We start from the raw sequence: 13,960 nt of genomic DNA on the forward strand, positions 1-13,960 counted from the left end.
GCAGCTTCCTGAAGGGTTATCTAATAAAGTTTTGCTTAATGGTCCTTAATAATTGATTTAATCTTAGCTATATTTGAAAGCACCAGGTATCTTTAAATCTTCTCTCCGTTCATCCCCAGTTTGCTATCAGTTATAAGGTCATACAGAGGTTTCCTCCACAGTGTCTGTTGAATCCACTGCTCATCTTCATTCCCTTGGCCTTTGGACTCACTACTTCTTACCTAAACCATTCCAAGTAGAGTCTTTAATGATATCTTTGCCTCCATTTTTCATCTACTCTAGTCTCTTTATTTGATTAATTTTACTCAGGTTCAGTCCTAATCATGTCACTCCCTTGAAGTATCCTTAGTCCCCAAAGCCTCCTGAATTATAGGCCGTAGATAGAGTCTTCACATCATGGCCCCCACCAGCTTTGACCAACTGTGTCTCCTAGTGTTTTCCTGGAATTCTTTCACCTGTACAAGCCGATTTCCTTCTGAGCCACAGACACTACCTCACTGACTTTGCTTTGGATTTCCTTCATTCAGAATCCTATACACGTCTTTATAAAGACATAGCCTTCAGCTTCCTCATTTGTAAAATTTTTAGTCCTTAAATCATAGGGTTAGGTAAGGGTTAAATGAATTAACACATATATAAAATGCTTAGAAAGTACTCAGAATGCTCAAAAGTGGTTGCTATTACATCTTTTCTGATTTCTCCCCAAGCAGATGTAATCTCTCCTCATTCTGAACTCCACACAATATTATGCTTCTTCCTGGATTTGTTATTTTTAGTCTTGTATTTTAATTTTTTTGAGAAATGATTGTATGCATCAGAGTACTATAAACTCATTAAGAACAGGAATCTTTTATTAAAACTTTTTTGTATACTCCTTCCCTACACCTGGTTGCATATATTCAAAGTATTATTGAGCTATATTTTTTAATATGGAATATAATATCATAAGTGAGTTTTATGACAGAGCATTTAATGGCATCTAAACTTTTAAGATATCACTTAAATGTTTTTCCTTTCTTTAAATCACATTTGAAAAAATTTGACAGGTATTTACCAAACGTCTTCTGCCTGCTTAACCCTATATTCAATTTGACCTCCATGAATTTATAGTGGACTTTGTAATAAAGATACACAGCTGTGTGTGTGTGTGTGTGTGTGTGTGTGTGTGTGTGTGTGTGTGTGTGTAGTAGCTGTATGACCAGTACTAAATGCATAGTAAATTCTCAATACTTATTGAGTGAATAGATGATTATATGAGTAAGAAGTATATATTTCTAAGTAGCCAAAGAAATTCTTTCCAAGATGACAAAGTAAGGAATAAAATGTTTTATTTTTAAAACCTTACATAAAAGACATAATCTCTCCAAAATTCAAAGAGGCATGGTGTGGTGTTTTTGTGTATTATTGAATTCATCTTCGTCATCTAAAAGAAGTTCAGGTTTAAAATTATCGACTTTGAGAGTTTGCCCTTCTTTATGAGAAATTTTCCATGACATTTCTCAAAGTATATCATCTTGAGCACATTCAAATCTACTTGACTGTATGTTGGATTTGAGAAATAATAGAAGTTCAAGATTTATAGGAAATTGGTTAGATAGCTTAGAGGTAATATTGAGCTGTCATCAGCTGTGAAACCCTGTGTCTAGAGTCTCTCCCCAGTTGCTTCAGATTTAAATGTTCCTAGTTACCACTTGGTTTTGTGTGTTTTTCTCCATCTGAACCACTAAACAATGCTGATTTTCTTTATCTAAAGTGTTTGTCTTACCCTTTCTTGCTAACTTCCCTGCTCTAATTCCCCTAATCTTCAGCTCCCACTTGAGTTCCTAGATTTTTTAACTGCTTATTCCCACCTTTTCATGCCTGAGATAGCTTTGAAATAGTGATTGCCATGTTCTTGATGAACCTTGCCCAAGAAGCAAATATTGATTACCCGATAGAAAGTAATGCCTGATTCAATACATTGAGGTTATTTAAGTCTTAAGCACTGCCTTGAGACTTAATACTTGCCCTAAATCCTAGCTTTGGTATTTACTAACTATGATCTTGAGCAATTTCAAAATATCCCCTTTTTTTAGTTTCCTCAGATGCAAATTAAAATTGGAATGAAGATTAAAGAATTTATGTTAATAATTAGACAAGTGCCTTTTGGAGACTACGTGCCCAATTAACGATTATTATGGGTGTGAAATTGAGTAGTCACGTATACACTGTAAGGAGCTATTTGCTACTGATTAAATTTAAGAGAGGTAATATCATGTAGATCAGTGGTTCACAATTTTAGTGTGTAAAGACACAGGGAGCTTGTTACAATGCCTGTTCTGGAACATGTTAACCAAATAAGAGGTTTATAACAAACGTTGATTTGAACAAAAAGGATTGCAATCCTGTAGGCACAGATCTGGGTCGCAATCCATATTGCGCTCTGAAGAGAACAAAGAAAGGCAGGGTTTATAAAGGAAAAAACCACAAATGCAGTTCCCACTGAGGGCCTCCGTGCAAATGAAGGATTGCTGGCTGGGTTCGTCAGGATTGTGAATTCCGATATGCAGATGAGGCTGGCGGGAAGTCCCAGGAGGAGGTCAAGTCCAGGCAGCAGCTGCTCTTCCAGGACGTTTATGGCTTGGCCTTGAGCTGAGTTTAGCCACAAGTTAGCAACTTAATAGCAGTTCTGAGAACTGATGCATGAGACATGCATAGTCCCCACTTCCTCAGTGGCCTCCCAACTCTATTTCAAAGTGACTTTCTTAGCAATGCTTAATTCCATTTTATTTTCTCCATTATCAGGCACATCCTTGAACTCTCCCTAAGTCGGGTGCCGCCTCAGCACCCTTATCTGCAGTGTGCCCAGTGGCCACTGTGATGGACTGAGTTGCCCTGGGAAATGAACCTAAATTCACTCCTGGTTTGTTTTGATCCAGGCTCCTGAGATATTGTATTTATTCATGGGCTGTTTACAAATCTGCATTTTGAACAGGGGGAAAGAATATTTTTGACCTTTGACAACTTTCTTTTCCCTCCACATCTCCACCCCTCCTCCAAAAGCCCTATCTTTTTCTGGTTGGCTTATTTCAGTCAACAATAAAAATATACATATGTATATTTAAAGCCCTGTCTTGTATGGCCGAGTGTCCTATTTTCCCATTATATTTTATGGAGACTTTTCCACCCTCTTCTGGTATCACCTCTCAGATAGGCAGGTTACCTTGCCCTGACAGACAGTTAAATGTACACTCCAGAATGAAGTGAAAGTATTTATAATTGAACACCTTACCAGAAAATGACCAAAGTATGAGTTCAAATAAAAGTGTCAAGTAAAATATCTTAAACAGTTGTGAGGAAATTACTGGCAATAGAACATCAGCGTTCCTCTGAAGATAAAGTTGGTCTCACAATCAAGGAAGAAACACTGTCAGCTCATGGGGACCCATGACAATCAGATTCCCGCCATTGCTTCTCAGAATGCAGATACTGAACCCACGACCCCTCCCAGAATCAGCCTCTTCTGAGGCCAGTGCAGCCCTCTAAGCCCAGGGCAAATGTTAACAATACAATGCGCAGACTTTTACCTTTAGCAGTGAAGCCCTTCATTACTATGAGCCTTGAAGGAAATATGGAATGCACCCATTTATTCAGTAAATACTTACTGAGACCTACTGTGCTCCAGGCATTGTGCTAAAGGTTGCTTAGGAAAAAATTCTTTCACCCAGCTGTAATAATTTAATGTGATTGGCATCTGGCTTAACTAAATTCTTAAGAAGTATATTTCTTTTTTTTTAATTGTGCCAAACCTCAAACTGAAAGCTTTAGAAAACTAAATTAATAATTAATTTTTTAAAATGGAGAGCTCATTCTTAGATGCTTAAAGAGGCATTCCCTTAGTTTTTAGCTATTACAGATTACTTCCTTCTCTGCTTTAAAGATGAAAAAAAAATAGAGCCATTTTACCAAACTGTAACATTGATTTTGGAAGTGTATGTAAATTTTAGAGAAAAACCATTAAATGTGCCCAATTTATTTCTCCAAATATTTAAAACCATAACAGCCTCATATGATGTTAAAGCATATAAAATATATAGTAGCCGTCTATTACAGCTTTCCAAGAAGCTCCTTTACTGGCTATGAATCTTACACCCCAAGTCTCCTTTATTGCTCTTTTGACAAATACATTCACTTTTCAAGGCCGGCTTAAGTGAATTTGCTCATTTTGTGTGCTCAGCAGAGAGGAAAACATCTGTGTAAAAATTTCTTCACAGAAAACATCCCCATTCATTCCTTCTCAAGACAAATGCAGATACTTAAATTTTGCTTAATGGTTCTTTAGTGTTTTGAAATATTGTATCGAAGCTGTGATGGAGTTAGCTGAGGTGCTTGGAAAAAGGAGATCAATGAAAGCTTCGGATTTTATATAATCAAACTTTCTACCTTCAAGAGAGTCGCGCAAAACACTGCAAACACATTAATGCAAAACTTCATTTTCCAAAAGGAAGCACAGTCCAAATAAGCCCATCATTCACTTGATCACTGTGGGAGAAGAAACTGCAAAGGAGTACATCTGAGTACATTTTCTATCAATCATCACTAACCCTTTTTAGCTCACATTTCCTGAGCATCTACTTGTTACTGTATACCTGGTAGACACTAGAAAGACATGGCGTCATCACTGCTCATGTCTTCAGTAAATGTAGGCTGAAGGTCTTCTTTGTCTCTGGCACTGTCTTATGTGCTATAGAGTATAGCAAGATTATAATTAAACATATAAAAAGCACTAAAATGGAGTTTTAGACTCAATTTTGAGGCAGGATAGAGGATGGGGTAACTAATCTTGAAAATAAATTGGAATACTTCACAGAGAAGATGGTACTTAAAGTATGTTTTAGAGTGAAGAGAATTTATCAGGCAGATCAGGAGAAAGAGTGACAGAGGGAAGGAGGAAAAGGGAGAGGGGGGAAAGAGAGAGAAAGAGGAAATGAGAGAAAGAGACAGATACCTTTCTGGTAGAGGTAAATGGGGGACTGGAACCTGAAGAAGCATCCAGATGCAAAAAGGCCCATTAAATCCAGGTGAGGATGGCCTGGTGGGAAGTACTAGGTTACAGAGGTAGGTTAGGGCCAGAGAGTGGGTGGCTTGATGTACATGACAAGAAATTGAAATATGTTTATTTTTATTTAACAGAAAGAAGAAATTTTAAGGTCTTGTTTTGTAATACTTTGTTAACAAACTTGTACTTTTAATGAAAATTGCACTAGGGGTGTGATAAAGCCCAGCAGGGGGAGAAAGGCAAGAGGATAGGAAACTATTGCAGTTCTCCAAAGGACAGCTAATGAGATCTCAAGCTAAGAAAGAGAGTGACGGTGGCAGGTGGGGATCAACTCTTGCAAGTTAGACTATAAGGGCTTCCTTAAGGTCTGGATATATGAGTTGTGAAATGTTTTAAAGGGTGTGTTATTTTCCTGTGGCCACCATAAAACGTATTACAAACTTGCTGGGTTTATGCAACAGAAACGTGTTCTCTGACAGTTCTAGAGGCTAGAAGTCTGAAATGGAGATGTTAGCAGGGCCATGCTCTCTCTGAAGACTCTAGGGAGGATCCTCCCTTACTTTTTTTCTAGCTTTTTGGTGGTGGGCTTTAATCCTTGGCCTTCTGTCCCTCGTAGCTGCTTCACTCTGATCTCTGCTCCTGTCCTCACATGAGGACATTCTCCCTATGTGTCTCTGTCTTCTCTTCTTATAAGGACACTAATTATATTGGATTAGCACCCACCCCAATGACCTCATCTTAACATGCTACATCTGCAAAACCCCTGTTTCCAAATAAGGTCATGTTCAAGGGTGCCAGGGGTTAGGAGTTCAATATATCTTTTGGAGTGATACAAATTGACTTATAACAAAAGGTTTTGGTTTAGAAAACTGGGTAGTTATTGATGCTATTAAAAATATACAGGGGCAGAGCAAATTTAGAGGGTAAGGGAGCAACATTTTAAATCTGCAGACATCTTAATTGTTAGCAACTTGCAGGATAGCTAAGTGATACTGAACAGTAGGTAATTGGAAACAGTCTTAAAAAGAGAAGTCAGAGTTGTAGACAGGTTGAAATTTTGTATGTTAATTTGTGTTAACCATGGGATTGCACCAGGAGTCAGTCTGAGGTCAGGGTCCCTGGGAAGCCACCTCTGGGAGAAATCTTTAGTTTAAGAGATTTTGCTGGGTAGTGTTCTCAGGAACAACACTTTATACCTGTAAGAAGTGCGGGAAACAAGATACCTGGGCAGAGGGAGAAGTTGAATATCTCTGCAACTACAGCACAGGCCTTGGCTGACCCTACAGGCATCTCTGGCTTTGGGATAACCCAAATTGAAGCAAGGTGGTTAGGCCTTTGTTCCCTGAACCGGCTGGTCATTGGGTGCAGGCTCTCCCTCCTCTCTTCTAGGGGAAGCAGTGTAAACTTGGATGAGGCAGCTCCCTTCTGCATGACCATTCCTAGAGAGGAACTCAGCCATGAGCCTGGCAGCTGGAGGGGTGAATGCCTTGGCACTGCACCTCAGCCTCCACTGCACTTCAGGGCCACAGAAAGTAAGAGGTCAAGTGATCAGCTCAACACTTGATAGGTGGACACAAATGAAGAAAGCACCAAGGAGACCTAGCCACTTTCACTACACTATATAACCTTCCTCCTTGTGACAACCCTGGAAAGTGGATATTATTAATCTGTACTTACAGATGACTAGCACACTAAAAGATGACAAGATGTGATGTTGGTCAGTCACTGATATTTCGGGGATCTTTTTGAATTTGAATGCCAAGTTTTAACAATCATAGAAAGGCAACAGAGTGAATGGGAATTTAATTATTTTCTATTATATCCTTGTAATGTTGCAATTCAGGATAATATTTTCTATTATAATGGTATTGTGCATTTGCTGATTAATGTTCAGCTTCTAACCCTCCTTAATGCTGATTTATTAGGTTATAATCTACCTCAGTAATATAACATAGAGCAGAACAAAGCACATTCCATATCATAATAATAAAATAGTCCATTGAGGATGCTTTGGGTCAGGGATATGAAAGGAAGTGGCACTTGAGCCAACGCTGAGGATGGAGATGAACTCATTAGGTGAATACGTGGAGAAGAAAATCTCAGGCAGAGGAACAAGCATTCATATTGTTCACCTGATTCACTCATTCACTTATCCATCCACCCATTCATCTACTCAGTATTAATTTTGAAAGACATCATCTTTGGAGAAACTTAAATGCTTACTTGTTGTTAGATGCATTCCTTTTATTGATTTTATAAATATTTGTAGTCACCACAGTTAAATATATTATGTCCTTTTACTATATAATTATTTTAATTACATTGTTCTCAGGTCTATCTCTTTAGATTTTTTTTAAGCTTTTTTCCTCAAAGAGGCAGTTGAAGGCAGTTTAGATTTGTTCTCATTATTGCATTTTAGAAAACAAAATAAATTTTTCAGAAATGCATTTGACTTAGTAAGATTTAGGGATTAGTTACAATTATACCTTTGGGGGAAGCTGACATTTGACCTTATCTTTTATGTATAGATTTTTACAAAAACAAAACACTTCTATAGAATTTTACTTAGATAATTTCTTTTTTGAAAATTGGTTCCAAACTATCTTTAAAATCTTTTATCTTTATTGAAATGGTTTATGGGTCTAAAAACAATGAAATTTTGACCTGACATTTAATGTTTCTCATCTTTTGATTTTGAGTAATTTGAAAACATCTTTTCTGTAATGCTGTTTGAAATATAAAAATTAAATATGATATTAAAAGTAACTAAAAATGCTACTTTATAATATGCTTTTATAAAAACTACACACCCTTACTGTCATCCCACTCCAATATTGAGACTCACTAATGTTGAAATGTTTTTATGAAAAACAAACAGAATGCAAAAGATTGTCTCAGCATATTACAGTATTTAAATTCTTCTAAATAACAGAATTATGTAACTATTTAGTTCATTATTTTTAAATCTATGTTAAAAGATATTTAATCTTATTACTGTGTTTCAAATATATTGCTTTGTATTGAGCATATGGCATGTATTGTGAAACATAACTAATCTCTCTTTACAGGTATGTGATTTTAAACATTGTAAATCAGTTGACTAAACTGTTCCAATTTGCTGCACTTCTAAACTTCAGTACCTAACCTTCTTACTTCTCACAGGGGTAAAAACAAACTGGATCAATCAAGGAGGCAGCTCTGTGCTCTTAACCAGGCAGAGACATATGTGAGCACTTTTACACAGGTTACCTAAAAAAAAAAATCATACATATATGATATTTTTTTCAGTGTCATGCATGCTCTTCAGCTACACATGTTCTGCCTGACCCATTGCAAGAAAGTAGAAACATATACGTTCAATTGTTCCATAGAGGAATTGACATCACAGCATGTCACTGGGACAACTCCATCATTTTTTGTTATGCTCTTAATGACTTTCTTGATCTCTCTCTCATGTCCTTAGGTGATTTCAAGTGCATGATGTACAGATATTTATTGGATGGATTATAAAAGTAGTAAGATATAGACTATAACAGAGCCATGGAAACAACATTTAATCTGAAAGTCTCATCAACTTTCCCTGCTAATTTAAGCTATATATGTATAGATATACATCACATTAAATTGTCACATTATTGCTGTGAGAGTAAAGCGGCTGTAATGTGCTCACCGTAACAACAGCAAAAATGGTGACTATATGGGGTGAAGGATGTGTTAGCTGACGTTAGGTGATACACATTTCATAATATATGTGTGTACCAAATCATCACACTGTACAACTTAAACTTACACAGTGTTATATGTCCAGTATAGCTCTGTAAAGCCAGAAAAAAATGTCACGTTTAAATTCAGTAAATTAGAACTCTTTGAAGAAACAGTTTTTGTGGGAGAAATATTTTAGGCATAAACATAAAATCTCAGAACAGGAAATGACCATTCTAATGCTAGACTTGTATTTATAGATAAGGAAGTATCTCATCATATAAATGAGCTTTCTAAATACACATCTCAAATGTTGAGACAGAATCCAAGTGCCCAGCTTCTAGGCCAAACTCAGTACATTTGAAGTGATAACTAGATTTCTATTTCTTTAATTCATTCAGTAATTAACATTTGGTTATTATTTGATCATATGTAAAATGCATCGATTATTAATTTACTAGGCCCTGCCTATGAACGAATGAGTTATAAGTGCTTGAAATGCTTAATTTGATTCCAGAAGCAATACTGCTCATTGAGAATAAGTTTCTGATTATATATATATCTCATAAGGAGATATGCAGAGTAGCCTCAGAAGATACAAGATTGAACTAGAGCATATTATGAAGTGAACACTAAATCTGTCAATAAGATATAAAACACTTTTCCTAGAATTAGAAGCAGATTAGTATGAATTGCCTCATGTAGTATTTTAACAAGTATAAAATAAAATACAAGACTCAGATATAATATTTTGTTTTAATTTTAGCATACCTTGTTGGATGACAAAACTAATAGTTCGTTGGGTGGAGGGGACCTATGTTAATAATAGATTAGCCCTTTTTTTATAATCCAGTTCATATTTTGAATTTCTCTGTCATTGTTGGGATCTGTATTATCATTTTCCATTGTGCAATAATGGAAGCAAAACTTCATCCTGAAATTGATACTCTCTAGGGATATTAGTGCTACCAGTTTCAAATTTTTAAAAAATCATATTATCATTCCAGTTTACTTAAAGTTAATTTTAAAGGTGCTTGTAAGTAAAATACATATTTTTCTATTTCAAATTGATGGGATTTAGAGACAATATTCTCTTAGGAAACAATTTTATTCCAGAATATAGTAAATATCCTCCCCACTAGACCCTAAATAAAGATGCAGACATATACAATGCTATCTATATATGTATAGGTAAAACACAACTTTTGAGAAAACTGTTTCCAGAAATATATGGGTGTATTTAATTCCTAAATTATTATTACTATTTTCTTTTTACCAAACTACTGTTAGAAAACATGAGGTACCGGTTAACAAATGGCCATTCCCTGGATATTTCAGTTGTGAAGAATGACTTGAAATATATTACTTTTCTTTGGACGAAGCTGCCTATGAAGTGGTTGGGAAAGATATATTTTATCATTTTCTATTGTATTTTCAGTATTAGAAATTAACATGTTTAAAAATCTGGTAACTGTTCCATTCATTGGAATTTATCTTTCCTTGCCCTTCCTCGCTTTGAGTAGTTGTAGGGGATAGCATTAGTCATTCAAATGTATAGATAGTTGGTTTTTGTTTGTCATTCTGTGTTTTTCTAGATTATAAATAACATTTCATACACTTGAGTCTTAGTGTCTACACTTTTACTTCATGTTTTGCTGTCAAGTTTGGCTCTGTTCCAGTCCTCATTTACACATTTGTTGCAATTTCTAGCAGGCCTCAGTAGAACTGTTCCTATGTTTGCTTCTAAAGTTTTTAAGACAGTCTTTCGGATTTGATCCACTGTACTCCAGCTACTTAGATATCTATTTTCTGCAAATAGCAGTTCTGTGCTAGTGCACAGGGGCCTCGAATACCGTCGTTAGTTGCTTTAAATTGCAAGACCTCATTGGTGAATGCTGCTTTCCTTTCCATTAGAAAGAAGCTTCAAGATAATACTGCAGGATCTGGCTGAGAAATCTATACCCAGTTCAACCTTCTAATATGAGCAAACTTTGTCCTGTGTGTTTGTTTGTTTTTATATTCAACACCTTATCTTTTAGTCATGTAAGTTCACGTTATTGAATACAATGTGCCCTAGGTAAAGGATTCTGGGAAAACTAAGAACTCTGGTGAAATCTTTGGCTTTATTTTGAATTTCCCTGGTGGTGGCTGAAATTTGACCTCATTTCTTCTCCAACATCCAATACTATATACCATGCTGACTCTTTGATGGAACTGTTAAGTAGATTTCCTGCTGAATGTGCAGCTGTTTCCCAAAAGCCTACGGTTTCTCTGGTAGCAAGAACACTGGGGAAGGAAAAACTCCATATTCTTGCCTTTTAATTGAAAAAGTGTTGGAGTTACAGTTGCCCATAAATCTAATGTGAGCCAAGAGTTTATCGTAACTAGTAAACAAACTGATGGTTTTCTGCTAAATTAAGTGGAAGTAAAGTGAAAATCTAGAATAGCAGAGAGGGAGATAGTATTGAATTTTCATTGATGAAGGCTATCTGGAGCACTTTTTAACTTGGGACTTTTTAAAATATTGTTATCTATTAGGGCATTAGATAACTAAAATTTTTTAAATTTTTAAAAGAATCTTAAGAAATTTCTGAAAGACAGAAAAAGATTGGAAGAACCTTGAGGGGCTCAGAAAACCAAATCATGTATAGAAACAAAATATTACACTCAAGATGAAAAACACAAAGGGTAATATCGTAGGTAATCTACAATTTTTACTTTTCTATTTTTTTTATTTGCCAGTTATAGTTGGCATTCAATATTATTTTATATTAGTTTCAGGTGTACAGCATATAATTGACAAAGTGACCCCTCTGTAAGTCTAGCCCCCACCTGGCACCACACATAGTTATTACAATATTATTGACTGTATTCTCTATGCTGTACTCTGGTAATCTCCAATTTTTAAAAGGCTAACAAGATAATAAAAAATACATTCTTTAAGCCACAAAGATTTATTAATTACAAATACCAGAAACGGGCAGGGGGTGTGGCATGATGAGCTGGGGGAAGGGCAGCTCTCCACCCCAGGTCAAGAGCGAACAGGGGATAAGAAGCAGGGTAGCAAGCACCTATTACTGATAAGGTGGCTGAGGCCCAGGTCACTAACTTTCTCTGGCCCAACTTTAACTAGTTATTTTATTTTATTTATTTTTTAAAATATGTCTTTATTGATTTCAGAGAGAGGAAAGGAGAGGGAGAGAGAGAGAGAGAAACATCAATGATGAGAGAGTCATTGATTGGCTGCAGCCCGCAACCCGGGCATGTGCCCTGACCGGGAATCGAACCCCGATCTCCTGGATCCTAGGTTGATGCTCAACCACTGAGCCACGCCCGGCCGGGCATAACTAGTTATTTTAAAAGGTGCCCCTGGAAAATCAGAACGGGAGCTTGGATCAGGAATCCTAAGCTAGGTGCTTATCTAAATGTCCAGCCCCTGCGTGCGAGCAGGCTTGGCGTGCTGTGAAATGCCGACAGCAGCTCCGAGTAACTGTCTTCCCATCACAGGAGTCGCCCTGCCTTTCTCTTTCAAATCCACGGATGACAGGATCTGTGCATTTCTACAGAAGGCAAAAAAAAGGGTCCTCACAACTGCAGGGGAGACAAAAGCGCATTTTGGCTCTAAACCAGAAAAGAATCTTTAAAATCCAAGTTATCCCATATTAGAATGGTCAGGTTAGAAAACTCTGGACTCTCATAGAAAGCATAGCAGCTCTCTGCGCGGAATTCCTCTCTAAAGCGCTTTCACCCTTTTCTGAACGTTACTGTTTTGCTCCTTAATGAGCCAGGACCCTTTCGCAGGTGTAAAGTTAGGTTATATAATTAAAAGATGAGCAGTACTGATTTTAAGAAAAAGCATCTTTCTTGCTTATTGACACAGGGTTGAGCTTAGTGTCGCGACTGTCTCCCATAATTTTTCTTCTCGCCTATGCCCTTGCCTTCCTTTGAGTTTGCTTCTCTCAGCCTTCTTGCTGTCCTCTGTGTGTCTTGTTTTGATGCTTAGGTGAAATAACTATTCCGGCCTCTCTCAAAGAATGTATTTTGTTGCCTAAATACTTAGTGCATTCCCAGAAAAACATTCACTTTCGAAAAATATTCCAAACGTAAATTTCGAAGAGCCACAGTAATTTGTCTTGTGATGCAAATTATTTATAGTTCATGTTAAATGTTTTGATAATTTCTGTTCCAGTGAGGAATAACATTGAATAACTTTCATTTGTGATATAAAACCTGAGCCAAACTCTGAATTTAACTGACAAAAATTACCATAAAAGCTATGGGGGAAAAAGGTTTAAATGACAATATACACTCCACAAAGTCATCTTCACTTCTACTTGCTTATAAATTAACTTGGCATAAGTCTTCTTTGTTAATGCTCCTTTAAACAGTTAGAAAATCAAATATTGAAGTTGAAGATGTTTTCATTGATTTAGGCTAAGTCAGTATTCTGCAAATTACAATCATTTTATTTAAAAGTTGTTACCAGCTGAGGATAAAAACCATTATAACTATTTCCTAGTTGTTAGTATTTTGACTAATATCAGGGAGGGGCTTTGTAGTCTTCCCATCAGCAATTCCTCCCACAGCTTTGCCTCAAAATCCAGGCTAATAATTCTTCTTCAGGATTGAAGGACTTTGTTTCATTTCCATAGAATTATAGTGTCTTTTCTTTCAGTTCCTGGTGACAGTTCATGTGCAGCTGAGAGGTCAAGAACTGAGGACATCAAATAATTGTAGTCTTTTAGATTCACTACTTAAAAATGTTGGGTTTTTCTGTGGTAATTGGCACAATAGGACATATTATTAATCGTAAGTTTTCCCATGGTTTCCTGGATTAATGTGTATTCTATAAACTAAGTCTTACAGAATATTCAGTCATAATTAATTTCTGTTTCCTTTATTTTAAAGTAATTTTAGATGAATTCAATCAGTTTAAATAACCTGCTTTTTAAATGAAATTTCATACTGATACTGTTCATAACTGATATTATTATAACTTTTTGGCCAAGTAGAAGTGATGCCTCTATGCCAACATTGATTAGAAATATTAATTCAATAGAGCATTCATAGTTCTTTACTTCTATTATAAAAAGAAGTTTGCTTACCTCATTCATTATGTACAATACTTTATCAATGACTTTTTCACTGATGTTGAATTCTGTGTGATAATAATAGCACTGAGAATTTAATATGGTAGCCATAAAGAATACTTTTAGCTTC

The 13,960-nt window shown here is 36.2% G+C and overlaps 1 protein-coding gene across 2 annotated transcripts in view; it reads left to right on the plus strand.

Moving 5' to 3' along the window:
* SCN9A (sodium voltage-gated channel alpha subunit 9) overlaps positions 1-13,960 on the plus strand; it is a 70,070-nt gene that overhangs the window by 31,602 nt on the left and 24,508 nt on the right. The window lies entirely within an intron of this gene.

This window comes from Miniopterus natalensis, chromosome 8, assembly GCF_054644295.1.
Source record: "Miniopterus natalensis isolate mMinNat1 chromosome 8, mMinNat1.hap1, whole genome shotgun sequence".
In the NCBI taxonomy this organism is placed as follows: Eukaryota; Metazoa; Chordata; class Mammalia; order Chiroptera; family Miniopteridae; genus Miniopterus; species Miniopterus natalensis.